Source organism: Mytilus edulis, chromosome 2, assembly GCF_963676685.1.
Source record: "Mytilus edulis chromosome 2, xbMytEdul2.2, whole genome shotgun sequence".
Taxonomy (NCBI): Eukaryota; Metazoa; Mollusca; class Bivalvia; order Mytilida; family Mytilidae; genus Mytilus; species Mytilus edulis.
Window position 1 is genome coordinate 48,225,615 of NC_092345.1, and position 18,519 is coordinate 48,244,133.

An 18,519-nucleotide genomic window follows, 5' to 3' on the forward strand; every position below is an offset into this window, starting at 1 on the left:
ATCTTGATCATATTCTGAGATTTAAAAAAAAATGTTTCCTTTTTAATAATTCATTTTAAAGCAGAAAGATCAATTTGTCTATTTGACTTGGAGGTTTCACAATTGTATGACATTATTTTTGATCTTTCAATTTTAATATGACTATATACTATATCTATTTTCTTGTTAAATTATATACTTTTCTGATGCACAAATCAGTCTTAATTTATGTATAATTGCACTTCAATTATTCCATTATTCCTATGCATATTTATTATAATGATTTGGCCATGTATGTATGTTTCTTTTTTTTATCTACTAGTAAATCACATCCGAAATGAATGACAGACGGACATATATACAAAACTTAAGGTTTGCGTTATAACGCAAAAGGTTTGCGTTATATGCGTTATAACGCAAATGTTTGCGTTATAACGCAAAGGTTTGCGTTATATCGCAAAGGTTTGCGTTATAACGCAAACATCTTTATTTCAATTATTCATTAAGTTTTGTATAATATGTCCGTCTGTCATTCATTTCGGATGTGATTTACTAGTAGATAAAAAAAGAAACATACATACAAGGCCAAATCATTATAATAAATATGCATAGGAATAATGGAATAATTGAAGTGCAATTATACATAAATAAGACAAAGGTTTGCGTTTAACGCAAAGGTTTGCGTTATAACGCAAAGGTTTGCGTTATATCGCAAAGGTTTGCGTTATAACGCAAAGGTTTGCGTTAAACGCAAACATAAGAAGAAAAATAAAAAGAAATGTGTGGCGCTAATACGCTTCCGTACTCTTGTCACTTGTGTATACAATGTACTATGTTTGCATTTTAACCCGTCAGGGTTTCATGTTTTTTGCAATAAAGTTATTATGTAAAAGATATGACGACGTCAAAATTTTTGGTTTTTTTCGGCCAACATGTTGAGTTTGCGTCGCTTCTACGTGGAAAACAAAGTCGGTGACCATGATTTTTTTAGCATTATCTAATTTGTTAGACAAAAAGAAAGAACATATTAATTTATAAAAAAAATCCATGGAGTGGTTCCCGTGATTATTCAGGAAACCGGAAATTGTTGAAGAAAAACATTGATTTTCCCTATATATTCAATGTAATTTAGTACCCTATCGAACCATTTTAAAAATTGCCTTTTCTCGAAAACGAATTCGGTGACATATATTTTTTTTTTTACATTTTCTGATATATATTTTCAATATCTAATTGAGTTCTAAATTTGGACTGGTCATTTTCTGATCCTTAAACTTAAATGGTTGCTCCCTTAGACAACTTTTGGACTGATGCTTGTAAAAAGTATATGCATTTACCATTATATATCCATTAAGCTGGGGTCACACATTCACGATTTTTACTGCCGTCCTTGACAGGACCATTCCCGATTAACATTTGTCAAAAGTCTGATCAAGATCCTGTGAATCTTAGATGGAAATCCGATTTGTATCTTTTGCCAGGTAAAATTCGACCGAGTCTGTCACGACTGCGTCCCGATTCTACCGAATGTAATCCGACAGAGATCACATAGTGACAAGACAGTGAACCGACACTGACGGAAGTTATCCGTTCGAAAACTGTCGACATACTCGGGATGATCGGGTACTGTCGGAACGTAATCCTATCACGGTCCGCTCTATCGCATTGCAAACGGCTTTGTCTGGTCTCAGTCGTATTGTATTCTGTTATTGTCGGGACTTCTCCAGATCATTCCCGTTCCACAGGACACCGTCCCGAATACACAGAACATTGTTAGAAATTCGATCCGATACAGAAGAATCTGTCACGACATAGGCACGATTGTAATCCGAATAGACAAAATCGGCTGATTTCCCCCGAATGATACGGGACGCACCTAACTGTCGGGGTGCTTTGCCGAACTATTCGGACCCTTCCCGACCAGTAGGAATCTGTTACGAACTAAAACGACTGCGTTCAGACAATAATAGGACATTCCAGATAATTGAGGATACTAATCCGACTTTTTCACTTTTCGTGTCGTATCGCTGTCTGATCTCAAACGGGAGCAATAATCGGCAATGTGTGAACCCCGCATTAGGGGCACCAAAGGATCAACCACAGTGACTGTTTTTAAATAGCAAATAAAAGGAAATAGGATTTTTGGTATGAAGGGATATCATTGTTCCGTATTTGTTATTTGTGCATTTTTACGTTATCGTACGACAATCAACTTTGAGCAAAGTAAAAGAACACATGTACGTCCAGTCAGAATGGGACGTAAAGAGAGTGCCAATCTGTCAGCTGCTTGCATGATGATTTTTCCATGTATTGATTAATTGGTGTTTAACGCCATTTTCAACAGCAATCTGCTATTTCATGGCGATCATTTTTTGTTGGTGGAAGAAACCAGAGTGCCCGGAGAGAGAACAGTTGATCTTCGGTAGGAAAACTGACAATTCTAGTTAATTAAGAGATAAATTTATTTTCGTACCAAGTGCATCTGCCCAGATCGAGATTCGAACTCGTATCTAGTTCGAGTCTTATTTTGTAAACTTGAGAAGACGATTCATCCATCAAGTCCCCTACACGTCTATGAAGGCACGGTATCAAAAGGAAAGAAAGTAAAATAAAGAAGCTTTCCCACATAATCAAGAAGGTATAACTAATATATTTCCTTGATCTAATATATAATCAAATGTGTGTGTGGCCCTTCAGAGGGAATGGTTTTACATTTATTGAAACACTAGTCCGCAGTATATAACTAAGGAGACGTGGTATGATTGCCAATGATACAAATATTCACGAAGTTGATGTAGGCAAATATAGGCAACGCACGGGACTCCAACAATAGAAGAAACAAAACAATATCGCACTGTCGGCTATAAAAGCCAGCCTACAAATTAATGTTCAGAAAGAATTGTGACTGCAATTGTCGCTCAAAGAGAACATGGTGCAGTATTTATCTAATACTTGTGATATTTGCTTGTTTCTAATACTTAGATTTATCATGTACTATTAAAACGAATACTATTTAGCTAGAAGCATTTCTATGTGCTCCCTGAGACATTCCCTTATAAATGCAATTAAAACCCATAATCCTAATTTTAACCAGCTTGACCCAAACTCTAAATTTAAAACTATTCTAGATCCCAATAAAGATATTTTGTCTAGTGTTGTAGACGATATAAAGCAATCTATGGAATTGCGAAAATAAGGTCCACATTGGTCAATTATTATATATATAGATATATGTTATTAATATCAACTTCACTTTTTTAAAACACTTATCATGTATTATGTTTCTTGTCACTTGTGTATACAATGTACTATGTTTGCATTTTAACCCGTCACGGTTTCATGTTTTTTGCAATAAATATATATAAAGTTGTAAAACATGAGAAAAAACAATGAATTAATAACATTTTATTGATACTCAACACTTTACATGCATCATAGACTTCTTTTTTTTACAAACAACAGAATAATGAAGAAGAAAAAATGATTAATAGACAACCCACTTATAAGATATATAGGTCATAACATTAATGGTTAGCTGTTTATCTAATAAAGGATGCATTCGTTCAAATAAACCTATTAAACCTTTCTCATAATATAACATAAACAACATTCAGACTCTATGCACATGCACATAGGAGGCATGCACCAAAATGCACATTCCTCAACTATTGTAGTATTTGTAAAAACATGTTAACAGCACTATCATTATTTTTTAAAACAAGTAAGGTTCTTGTGTAGTGTACAAATTATAATTTGAACAAAATTTTATAAGTTTGTAAACCACTTTATACAAGTGAATGATACAAACACACAGTCTTTTGTTTTGTGGATTTATACCATATTTACATGACTAAATGATACATTCTAATACTGAACACATTATAGAGAAAAAAAGGCAATTATTCTCTGCTCATTAACCTTATGCATGTTATAAGTTATGATTTTGATACACCGATTTAAAAGAACATCAAACGGAACTAAAACTGTAGGCGAACTAAGAATGAGAATGTATAGTATTGTAACAATAGATACATGTAGATGTCTACACAATATATCAATTTATCTAAATAGTAACTAATTTCTATAAAAATTGTATATAGATTTAACAGCAACGATAAAATAAATCTTAAAATCTTTTATTAAATTTCTTATGGGTGTGTATGTGTGTGAATAAAAGAAGGTGTGGGGTAAACATGAGGAAAACAGAAACAAAACTGTACCTCCGTCTATAAAAAATGTGTAAAACCAAACATGTCCAGGCGACTATAAATGACAAAAATATAGATAGATAAAGAGTGATTTATCTCATTTACTAGTATAAGTCTCTATTGAAAGATAATTGTTTAAAATGACAAATTATCAACGTGATTTTATTAGTTGATATTTGTGTTTAAAATCTTAATTTACCAATTTATTTTTCAACACGTTTTTAGGAAAAAATAAAATAAGTGAACCGTCAATATGACAAACGATTATATGATCCACAAACACAATCATTTACAGAACCACAAAGCTCATGTTAGCCTGGGAATGTTCACAGTTTTAAACATCAATAGAATACAGAGTTTTACAGTTTCCTTTGTAGCCTTTGTACAAATTGTAACGCTGTTTTAAATAAACAAGGGAATTTAGTAGAATCATTGACCATCTGGTACACCGATATGATTTAAGACCATCTTCTAGAATGAATGTCCCAAGCGTACCCTTGCTCGATTATCTTATTCTCATTAAGCTCTATAGGGATGGTGTTTAAACAGAAAGTTGATATTCTGTCTTCAATCTTCGCAAAAATTAAAATACACACTTAAAACTTTTAAACGCATTTCTTACCTTCATAAACATTAATATGATTCATATCAATACTATGTTATTGTCATAAAACATGCACAGTCCTTGTGGCAATACAAGTTTCAACAATGCAAATAATAAATAAAACAAATAAAACAAAACAGTATACAAAAAGAAAACAAAGGTGATAAATTTACAATATGAAATTGTCATCACCTAGTTGTATGTCATGCATTATTTTGATTTTGTCTGATATTTTCGTTTACCTTGCAATTAAAAATAAAATGAAATTCATCTCAAGACGATGGTCACTTTATACAATGTTTAGTAACTACATTCCTGATAAAAAATCATTGAACAATGAGTAAAAATTTATTTCAAATGAAGGTTTTAATTTTGTATACAGAAAATGTTTTCTACATTCGTCATTTGTTTCTATTTTTACTTTTATATAAATCTTTAAAAAAGTCATTTATTTCATTTCTAATTTCTGATTGGCTTTATACATCTATATGTATCTGACAATTGGTCGTTTATTTGTCACAAAGTATAAAAAAAACATCTCCTTGATTTTAACTGTTAGCAATAACTGCACTAGTGTAAATAAAACAACACACTTTAGTTAGGGCATTCTTATAATAATTATGTTTGACTGTGACACAACTATAATTTCAGACTGGAAGAAATAAGTTAGCTTTGTAACAATTGCCATGTAATGAAATAATTGATACAACACGACTTAACCTTTTTAACTATATGTAGGACGTCATTTCATTCTGGAAATACACACAACAAAAAATGTAAACTATTTCAAAATTTGCAAACCCCAAATCCTACATGTAAATTCAGAAAACAGACCTTAAAAACTAAGTATCTATTCGTTCAAAGATAAGTCTTAAAATAAACACGAGCTCATGTACGTAGTTGCAAAAGATTCCTCTGACGATTTATGTTTACTTTGTATATAACACAAAAACAAAATAGTTTGGATTAAACATTCATACCCCTATTCAGAGGACACACAAAAGCCACAGGTTTGCCTGAAATATTCCCATTTGCCCGTACGTATCTACAGAAAATTCTCTGGACAGGCATGTAAGCAGATGGCCCATTCGTTTCATGCATGTTGGAACTCCAAACCTCGACAGGTTCTCCACAGTAGTGCCTAGGACGGTTTGCATCAGGTATCATCCATCGTATTTTGGCGAGCAAATGAATATTATTCTCGTCGCCGACAATCAAATTGTGAACAATGAACTTTTCAATGATTCCTGGCGTTAGCTCTCCCTCTCCGACTTCATTTAGAATGTTTCCACCTGGTTTATTCCAGTAAGCCATAACATACGATGAACGCTTATGTCTCGATTTTTCTGACCCAAATACCTCACCACTCAAGGAAACAACAGAACAACGCCAGCATGACGATGGAACTGACGCGTTTTGTAGCTCTGGGTAAATTGTTCTGTACATGTCTTTCAAAACATTCTGTTCCTCATCTGACAGTACATCAACCACAGCTTTGGTGTAATGATAAGCTGATATATTTGTCCAATCTTGATTTTCAACCGGAGCACTTCTTTTACTCAAGTATATCATACGTAAAATGTCATTACTCGAATGGATTCTTTCAGTACTGTCTTGACTACGAATTACAAAATGTTTACTTAATGTATCTTTATATAATAAAGGCAATTCAGTTGAATTGACGAATGCGTCTCTGTTGAACCTCCGCATTATCTGCAATTCTATAGACCTGTTATTGTTCGGAAGAGAACCTAGATGGCCATTATACCTCTCGAAACTGAACAGCCAAAATGAATAGACAGGACCATAATCACGAATACAGTCGGCTACATGACAATGAAGGTGCATATTAGGTGTTACTCTTTCTTCTCCATATTCTTTTTCGAATTCAGTACAAAATTTTTGAATTAAAGATTGAAATTTTCTAATATCAGCTTCATTGATGATCTTTGTTGAAATCAATTTACTTGCCAGTACGAAATGTCGCCAGATATCAATATGCCTGGTAGGAATTACGTTGACAAGAGCAAATATAGAAAATATATTCGTCCAATTTTTCCACTGGTCTGCGGTAAAACCACCAAATGACGAGGCAATTTTTTTTGGAATGGCTCCAATGTTGCTGGCTGCGTCAACAGAATCAACTTTCTCCTGTATTTTCCTTAGCTTCTCAGCATTTATTATATCTAATTCTAACCATACTTTGATCATCATTTTAGCTGTACCTTGATAAAAATTGTGCATGGGATCTATGGTTGACATTCGTATTGGATCAAAATAATCGAGATCGCACAATGGAGAGTAACGTATTCCATATATACTTTCAAGTCTCTCCCTCTCGGTCTTGGTTTTTGCCGCCTGAATTTGTAACATATTCCTTCTATGTTCTTGAACGTCCCTTGCTATCCAGTTTTCTGTATCAAATCCAGAGTAGTTTCTTGCTCCAAAATCCCCCGAAAAAATCTTTGTGCATTTAGAGCAGCCCAGTTTTGCAGTATGTCCGAGGAAGCCGCAAAGTTTTCGTGTTGCTGGAATGTCACAGCCTACACACATAAGTGCAAATTTGTATGTGAGTTTGATTTCTGGACTTTCATATGAACATAGTTCGAAACCTCTCTCCCATGCAACTTTTAATTCGTCCACCAGAGGAGCTATAAAAGACTGGACTGGTGGTTCACCGCCAATATCCGGAATGATTCCCAACAAAATAACGTTTTTTAGTTTAAATCGTTCTTCTCTTGGCAAATTTAAAACAACAGCATACATTACACCAACAGAGTATCTGACATGTTCATAGGGTTGAAACCAGTCAAGGTTTAACATTATACCGTAGTTTTTTTCACTTTTAAGAAAATTGTTTTTGTCAGATAAATGAAATTCTTTCCAAATTTTCCCATCAAAGACATCTGTCATTATACCCATATCCTGTCTTCGTTCTCTCCATTTTTCACATTTACGTTGAAAATCAGGTACTCTCAATAGTTGTTCCAATGATTGCTCAATCGATTTGTAACAGTAGGTTTTAAACGGATACAAACATTTTGATCCGTCCGATAATTTCACAACCTTAAGAAGAAGTTCTCCGCATGGCCTTCGTCTTGCTATTTGAGTATGATTTGGAAATAATATGTTAGTACATGTCGCCGATTGCTTTTCGCCTTCAATGATTTTTACGCAGTCATCATATTTGTAGAGAGCAAAACATTTTCTACAAATGACATACTTCGAAAAGTTATCTTTTTTTAGTCCTAGGTTTTTGTAAAGTTTGTAAATAGTAGGTGGGAATAGTGTAGTAGTGCTTACAAGGAAGACGTTTTCTGCCGTTAAAAGACAGAAAAAATCGTACAGAAATGATAGCAGGTTCGCTAAAACGGAGTCTGGTAAAACATTTATCGATTGCCAAGAACATAGAAACAAACACAACCATTGAAAAAGTAACGTAGATTTCATCATCAAATCATCAGTGGGTGAGTCGTCTTCGACTGGTTGCAATTGGTCACCTCTTTCTTCTGCAAGAGTAAAATCGCCGTCGATGTCTGATAAACTGATACCGGACCACAATTCTTCATCCTCGTCCTCTTCGTTATCAGATTCCGTTTGGTTGTGTTCAATCCGATGTCTTTTTAATTCTGTACGTAAGTGGCGTTTTATTTCCAGTCCTAGCGGTTCATTGCTAACTGGTGATTCTAAGTCATCTGAAATAAGTGCAGATGCAGTGTCTCTAGAATCATTTTTGCTTGATTTTCCACATAGCCACTTGTTTTCCTGAAAATTTTTCAGTTTATGAGTTTCAAAATATCTCGGCACAAATGATTCTCCACAACCTGGGCATAGTTTCCTTTTTTGTTGATTTCTGTAGCTTTGATGGGGAACAGACAGCTGTCGTTTTGTTGATGACATCGTCCTATAATGAAAAAAAAAGAAGATAAAATATGTAATTTAAATTAGATTCGTTGCCATTGACAAGTAAGTACGGACAAGTAAGTCGTGACCAAGGACAAGTAATTCGTGGCCACGGACAAATAAGTTGTGGCCACGGACAACTAAGTCTTGGCAACGGACAAGTAAGTCGTGGCCATTAATTAGAAAATCGTGGCCACGAATAAGTAATTTTCTACAGCATAGAATGACCCAAATAAGCTTTCATAAATATTAGAACTTGAAATTTAAAGATAATATAAATATGGTCCAAGCACACAGTTATCGGGTTGTTTTTTTGTTTTGTTTTTTTTTCATTGATAGTCCCTAGTGTGAACAGTGTATAACTTTTTTACACACTTTCCCAATCAGTTATTTCCTTATCTATAATGCATGACATATAAAGAAGGGGTGAAATTACATGTTAAAAAATTTGGGTGCTGAATCATTTTGTTAAGTTGTGCTTTGGTCCAGTTTAAAAAGGTAAAACAAAATAGTACGTCCGAAGCTTTCAATCTGAATTTTAGAACCCCTTTACACATTGTTAATATTTTGAGTTAGAGCTAGTAGAAGTTTCTATAATTTTAATATTATTTGTCCAAATAGTAGTACCATAGATGTAATATTACATCTATGGTAGTACACTACACTGTAAAATTCTTTTTGAGATAGAGCAGGTGCGATTTCTTTTTATTTGAATTTATTGTCTGAAAGAAATGCAATAAGAAATAACTGTGTATTTGCACATGAATGTATGTTGAGTGATAGTTGGTAAAATATCTTTAAACCAATAAGTATTTACAATGAGTTGTTTTCTTTTTTTGTGGATAAATGTGTCATTTAAAATCATAAAACATCTTATATCATAATGTATGTATGTACAAAAATTGTAATTGCCGAGGAAATAACGAATTATGTCTACATGTTATTCGAAAATATGAGACGAATGAAAGGGAAAAACAAACCAAATTCTAGTATACACACACACAGAAAACTAGTATCCGGGTGATACTTGCAGAATATGATAGTATATATGTCCTTTTAATTTTGGTATTTAGTAGATATTCAAACTTGTACCGGATACAAAATCGTTTGATACATATTGACACGAAAATTAAACGCTGCATACATAGACAACTATTTGGTATTACGCTTATAATTATAAACTGACAAACAAAAACACAATAAATGACTGGACTTGACAGACAAAATTGTTAACCCTAACCAAAATTCCGTTTTATCATGTTAAATTACGGTCGATTAATGAACCTATGTATAATTTGTTATTTGAATATTCATGAACTACTTGTCACTGAACAAAAGAAATCCAACAAAAGCTGATTCAATAATCTCAGACAATAGATGTATTATATCTATGATCAGACTGTTAAGATATCAATACTTAATTGATTTATATAGTTGATGTATGTTTAATATATTCTAACATACAAAGATGATTGGAAAGATAAAAAGTGTTTCTCCGCTTGTTTTCCTTCCTTATGTGAAGGACCATGGTTACGCTTTTTCAATTCATTTTGTTTATTTTGTTTTATTTTAATTTTGTAACATTTCGATAAAAAAGATTGAAAATATGTTTGAACCCTTTTTTATACACTATTTTTACTGCCAGGGTTAAACATCTGAAAGTTTTAAAAACCTACTTTAATTTGAGTATTTTATAATAAGAGTCTAAATTATACACGATAAATATTAAAAACTAACTTTATCCACATATTCATGAGTTCAAACTGTTTTTAGAGCTAAACATTGTTGACATACATGTAGACATTTGTATTCAAAATATATTCATAACTAATATAAAAACAATAATTTGTATGAAAAGAGCTTTACTTTCCAAAAAGATTTGGTTGTTGTAGGGATATCTATTTTTATCTTTTATTGGCAATTAATACAGGCAGATTTTGAGTTTCGTCGGCAAAATAGCCAGAACATTAACCAATTAACAGCTTATTGATAAATCATTTATTCAAACACTAATTTATTTGTCATCACAGCAGGAAATCTTCTGTTAACATGCATGCACCACAATATCTTAGATGACTGACCAGAAAACCACATGTGTACTATGCATTGTTCCACATGAAGTCATCAAAATTAGCTAGTTGCAAAATCTTCTGACTTCTGAATTTTATATGCACAAGACACCCCCCCCCCCCTTTTTATAAAGATTTTTGCAATGTAAACATTTAAAAACAGAATATTTGTGTTTAGTATTTAATCTTTATATTTATATAATAAAATATTCAATTAAAAAAATATGAATAAGAAATGACTGATTTTGTATAAAAAAAAATTGTACACATGAATGAAACTTAAGAAGTTATTAACATTAATGTTCTCGTACCACATGCACACTTTGAAAATGTGTTCTCTAAATAATGATGTCAAGAATTCTACACAAGTTTTAAAACATATAAAGTAGTTCACAATCCAATACAAATGTGACTTTCCCAAAACAAAACTTTTTTAATATTTCCTGTACATGCAGTTTTACAATTGGCTATCTGTCGCCTGCAACTAAATCTAGACATTACTATCCTTCTATGGGGAACGCATGATATTTATATGAGTTCTTATTGTTTCCAAATCCATGTATTTCTATTTGCACGGCTTTTGAAAAGTAAAATATGTTTTTGAAACTAAACTCATCCTCTAGTCATGTCATCAACATTTTGATTATTTTATTTTATTTATTTTTTTTTGGTGGGGGGGGGGGGGGGGGTATTTTCTTTTTTTTTCTTTTTTCAATGTCAGCATCCAGGATTTATTTAACTGACATTCATATCATTTATACAATGACAGTATCCTGAGAATTTTTTTATTATCTTTTTTTCAATATCTAACTGTTAGTGTTATAATTATTTTTTGCACTTATGTTACTTTTGATTTTTTCTAAATACTTAGGATTTTCAATTTCATGAAAAGATTATTTACCATAGTCAGATTTTACAAACCTTTTTGGAATGTGGGTCGCCGATACACTTCTGCTTCTTACTGTATTTTGGCCTTACAAATTTTGTTTTATTCGAGCGTTACTGATGAGTCTTATGTAGACCAAACATGCGTCAAACACCCTTCAAAAAATTGTATCAATTTGCCTTACCATTTGCCATGGTAAGTACCTTACAGATAAAAGGCTTTTTTGGAGTTGAAAAAATATTTCAAATATCAATAACTTTATGGAATTTTATGAACAGGAACACATTTTTATCATGACAAAAAAAATGGCAACTTAAATAAAAAAAGTTTGTTTAATTCCCCGCCACTTCATTATTGAAATGGAACATATTGTTTTACCCCTATTCGTCAGTATGCAGGGGTTCCCAACCAAGGACAAAGGGAGGGCATCCAACTAAAGGTCCCAATTCAAATAAATTAACCGTCCAAAACCCCAGACCCCAGCCACTCAACCCCCCCCCCCCCCCCCCACACCACTGCTGGTATGTCGTTCTTTTCATCAGTTCCATTATGGGTATAAAGTTATTCCAGATAAATTCTCCTGCGGTTTGAGTGCTAGGAAGTTGTCACTTTGCTGGCTGTTAGTATACATATATTGGATGTGTCTATGCGGTCAGGATTTTTAAATTTGATTATGTTTCCTTTTATAGAGCATAGTTGAACTTTGTCATTTTGGGTGTACTAGTATTTACTTGCATAAGATTGATTGATTGTTGGTTACTTAACGTCCAGTAGCAAATATTGCATGGATATTATATATTATATGAAGCTCTTGTAATATAATACAGGTCATCCGGGATGAAGGTCAGGGAAATTTGAACTGCCACTGGAAAATGAGGGTACATTGGATAGGGACAGAAGTTTTGCCTTGCAACGGAACAACTATGGCAAATTTTCATTGGTATTTCCACTTTTGGGATATGGTTTTACTTTGTAACTTATTGGAGATTTACTTGGATAAGAGGTGCACACAGTTTCTTGATAACTTCCCTTACATTTTGAATGCTATATGCAGTTTTCTCTTTGCTGACTGTTTGTACATTTAATGATTTTGTTCATATATTGAAGGTGTGCAAGTAGGCAATTGACATACTTTTGTCACTATAAATTTAGTAATTCATTACTGTAACTCATTTTTTTTCAAATATACAATTATTATATAAAGACATCTTTTATATATAAGGTCCTATAAGATAGAGTTCTTCTACAGATTCTGAAATATACCCTTATTTATTGGTTCCAATGTCATCTATTCGTCTCTATGGTCAGTGGTGTGATTACCATGGTCACACATAAAAGTTTCATACTCATTCATCTTACTTTCTAATCACTACCAGCAGTGAGTCGTATTTATGTTGAATGAAATTAATTTACATCAATAAATTGTGCAATTTGATATCTCCTAAATTTTAGAATGAAATTAGGCGTTTGTCTTATAACTTTAAATATCCAGGTTACATCCATAATGTGGTAACATGTGAAATAATAATTCATTGTATACATGTATTTGATTTTGATATTTTGGTGTTTTAACGCTTCTTTTATGCACCGTATTTAGGCTATTTCGTGGCGGCCAGTTTTTTTGGTGGAGGAAGCCGGAGTTCCAGGAGAAAACCACACATAGGCGGATTTAGGAGGGGGGGGGGGTCAGAGGGCCCCGGCCCCACTTTTTTGGAAAAAAAAATGGTTGCTTATATAGGGAATCACTGAAGCGTGACTGGAGCGGGCTCCCTCTTAGGTCAGTCAGTGGGCCCCCACTTATGAAAATATCCGCCACTGCCACAAACCTTCGATAGTAAAACAGGCAATCCTAGTCAATTAAGATTGGAGTTTAAATACATGTAACATGTCATACTATGCATTTTAGTTATATTCTGTTCATAAAGATTGGAAAGCGTTTTAAAGATGGCCTTGGTGCGAAATATATTTAGATGAATTCGTCCTTACTTTTTTTTATTAATAGATTTCATATTAAAAATTTACTTGCATCGTATATATGCCAGTGAAACAGCGGATTCATTCTACTCCTTTGTGCGACTCACTACCTACTGATATTACTATACGTACATGGATAAAGTATACCGAAACTGTTTAAATCTATTGACTATAACTTTAAGTCCATATCTTTAACTTAAAGCATAAAAAGGGTGGCTGAACATATTGTGTTATTTATATTAAACTCAGTTCTGGACTTCTGAGACAATTGCATGCATATTTCCTAACCATGTTATATAAATGAAAGAAGATGTGTATAAAACAGTGACGGCAGCGTACTAATACAGGCAAATCAAATTAAAAAGAAATGTCGCATTTCTCATAAGGCACATTGTATCATCATGGATAAATGTGCATGAATATTATTTTCTCCCTATTTGCAGATGGGATTCAGCCACGACAACAGAGTAAAATATTGATTTAAAAGCTTGACTTTTGTCACGACGTTTTAAAACTTTTTATACGACCGCAATCATTTTTTGGTCGTATTTATATTGGTCGTTGTCGTCGTCCGAAGACGGATGGTTTCCGGATAATAACTTGAGTGTAAGTAAATGGAAATCAATAAAATTTTAACATAATGGTTATAACCACTAAAGGCCGGTTGGGATTGATATTGGGGGTTTTGGTCACCTGGTCACAGTTTAGGAACAAGGATCCGAAACGGGTCATATATAAGTATTTTTCTACATTCCAGACAATAACTTTTATGCAAGAGTATGGATCTTTCTGAAATTGTACCCCAAGGTTCCATTCCAAAAAAAAAAGAAGTTTGGGATTGATTTTTGTGGTTACGGCCAAAACTGTCTAGGAATTAGGGACCACATATGCTGAATCAAACCGTGTATTAAGTTTTAAGAACTTGGTCTCCGTTTTTAAATTGGTTAACATGAGGTCCAAAGGGTCCAAAATTAAACTTTATTTGGTTTCATCAAAAATTGAATTATAGAGGTTCGATCTTTGATATGTCGAATCTAACCGTGTACTTAGAATTTTAAAATTGCTCAACATTATGGTCACAGGGGTCCAAAATAAAACTGAGTTTGATTTTAACAAAAATTGAATTTTTTGGGTTCATTGATATGCTGAATCTAAACATTTAAGATTTTGGGCCTAGTTTTCAAGTGGGTCCAAATTGGGGTCCAAAATTTAACTTTGTTTGATTTCAACCTTTGTTTGATTTCAACAAAAAAATAATGTATGGAGTTCATTGGTATGCTTAATCTTACCATGTATTTAGATCTTTGATTTTTGGGCCCTGTTATCAAATTGGTCCACATTGAGGGCAAAAGGGTCCAAAATCAAACTTTTTTTGATTTCATCAAAAATTGAATTTTTGGTATTCTTTGATATGCTGAATCAATCCATGGCCATGCATTTAGATATTGGATATTGTACCATAATATAGGTAAAGAAAAATATTTTAAGTTTGTTAGACGGACCACATTCATTCTGTGTCGGAAACCTATGCTGTGTCAACTATTTAATCACAATCCAATTTCAGAGCTGTATCAAGCTTGAATGTTGTGGTCATACTTGCCCAAACTGTTCAGCGTTCGACCTCTACGGTCGTAGAAAGCTGCGCCCTGTGGAGCATCTGGTGACTGTTATAAAGCTCCTACACCTGATGAATTTCGTCATTATTTTGTTGCAGTTCAGTCTTCTTTCATTTTTTTAAACAAAGTACCGGTAAATTTTATCAATTCTCTTTTGATGGTGATTGAAAAAAAAATGATAAAAAGAATCTCGGCAGAAGAAATGTATATTATATTCTGAAAGTCAGATTGATGCTTGTGGTAAATTTTAAAACATTAAGTAACTGCTACTATATTGAACTCAATCCTTGTACTTTTAAGATCGATTCAAATAAAGATCGAATCAATTTCGTTGCCAGTGTAAACGGGGTCTTAGTCTCTTGTATAGAACTTTTCATTGGCGATCATACGACATCTCCTTTTTATATCTTATTAGTTTAATTATTATAATGAAAAATCATAATATCACGGAATAACATTGAACCCAATATAATTTCATATACTTTGCCAGATAAACGGATGTTCGTAGAGTTACATATTTCAAACTTTTGTCAAATTGATGATAAATGAAATCATAGAATAAAGAGAAGTTTTTAAAATCCTGATACGGACTATGCTGACACTTTAGTTTATTATATGTACACTCTGTTCATTTTTATTTGTAAACAGATGGGACACGTATTTGACGAGTTTTGATTTATCGATCCTTGTGTTATTTGTTATTTGCAGATTCGGTTAGAAATAAATTTGATAACTCTTGCGGTTGACCTAATTACGAATGTAACATACAAACATCAAAGAATCATACCAAGTGTGGTATAACCAAGTTGGTTACAATTTCCCTTGATAAAATTGATATCCCGGGGATGCTCGCTCCCTATGTATGATTATATTTCTGGTTAAACAGAGAAGTACTTTAAAGATATACCTCCATGCTGGGTATAACTTTTGGTAATTAAGTCCACAAACCTCATTTATAAAGGCATTGTTTTAGAAGCATTGCATATGACTTTAAATAATTAATACGAAAAGCCATATATACGTAAAATTTATCTTTATATTTGTGTATTTTGCAGCAATTGATTTCTGCATTTTACTTTTTTGTCACTTGTGAGACTTTTGAATAACGGTTATAATAATATATAAAGATTGAAAAATATTATCAATTCAAATCCTTTCAATTCAATGCAATTTTTTATTGCCAAATTCAACATATATTTATGCATGTAACACAACATAACCGAAAATAGAAATAAAACCAGGGGGGGGGGGGTGTTCTCGAAAGTGTCCTAAAATTCGTCCTAAGACACATCTTAGACCAATTTTAGGATGGACTGAAGTTTATCTTAGGACACTGTTAAGTTGTGTCGCGAAGCTATCTCAGATGCATCTTATGTTAGCAGGTCCTAAAATATCTAAGGCGATATTTTAAATCTTTAAATTAATTTTTTGATAAAACATCTATTAATGACAAAACCATTTGATAGAATTGTTAACGAAATTTTATAATAACATATATAGAATGAAATGAAAGATTTTTAGTGTGATTTTATTTTCCTTTATTTTTTGGGGTCTTTATCTTTATATGTTATTTTTTATAAGTCATTATTCTTTTGCAATAGCGATTGCGACTTCAACTCTACAATTACTGCCATCTTTATTGGTCAAATTATAAGCATATTTTTTAAATATTACAGGGATGTTTTAACGTTGATGAAAGCACAGTTTGTAAGAAGCCTTTTATGAATTGCAAGTGGTTAGTTTCGTTCATCAAACTCAGACTTAAGGATCAGTATGTACAAGTCTGGCCTTCTCTACTGGAAAACTCAGCAAAAGCACTAAATTTCAAACTTTTTAAAGATTCTTTTGGAAAAGAATGTTATTTTGAAATTCTCGGGAACAAACTGTCTATTGATTTATAAAGATTTAGGACCACAAATCACAAGCTCCCTATTGAACAGGGTAGATGGATTGATATAGTTAGAAATAATAGAATCTGTCTTCTATGTAATAAAAACGATATTGGTGATGAAATGATTGTATGTCACATCATTATTTTAAAAATGCAAATATTGTCAAATACAAAGAGATAATGTCTTCAAAAAAAACCCAAATCGATTAAACTGTTTGTAAATTTATAAAGATTATTGGCACAGGTATATGTGCTCCTGGCTAAAGTGTACTTTATATATTGTCTTAGCAACTGTTTACTATTGTAAATATTGTACATAATTCATTTGTCTTCTCTATAACTATGTATATTGTGTATTGAGAATGAAAGATATATAAGTGCGAGATCGGTTAATTCATACTAAAAATGTGCCCATTCTCTTGGTAAACGTGTATACAGCCCTATAAAACTGATACACCAGTTGTACTTAAAAATGACATTGTCATTGTAGTACTTAATTGTAACACTTTCAAGGTTAACTTACCAACATGTATAGGCGTTGATTGTAGTTGGTGATATCGATCAAAATTTTAGTTCACAGACTCGGCACTATAGACACTTTTCTCTTTCAATGACTGATATTCTGGAATTTTAGTATAATTATGATTGGTGATTAAAAAGTGGGTACTTAAATAACTTATCTACATGTGTTTAATATTAGTCTTATCTTCTTAAATTAAAACTCTCTAATCATGCTAATAGGTTGCATGTTTTAACATGGCATGCATAACATATGCTGCTGTGTTACACAAACTTATAGATCTGAATTTGATACTGACATGTAGATAAGTACATGTTTCATAATATTACGAAGTCAAGTCATGATCTTTAAACCAATCTAACAACTATGATAAAAATAGACACCGTCGTCAACAAATATACCTGTATACATATTATGAAAATAAAAACACAACAGAAAATTGTTTAACACGCCAACAAAGAAGGATATGTTATTGAAAAAAGACAAAACGCATATTCTGTGGGATCTAATGTAGAGTTGACACATATCGCAATCGAACCTTTTTATCGAAACTGTCCTTAAAGATCGGTCCTAAGAATTTCTTAACACAGACGTAAGGATAAAGTTAGGACCGACCTACGACACATCTTAAGATGCACATCGAAGCCTTAGCTAGAATGTCCTAACCGCTGTCCTAAGTAATGGAGATAAATAAAATAGCAAATTAAAAAAAAAAAATATTGTATCTAATTTAACCAATAACTGTGATTATTTTTTTTAATGATTATGCGGAAATGGGGGCTAGGATGAAATTTGAAAAAAGACAAGACAGGAGACAGGAGTTTGCAAAAAAAGAAAATCAGGATAAAAATAATTAATAAAACAGCAGG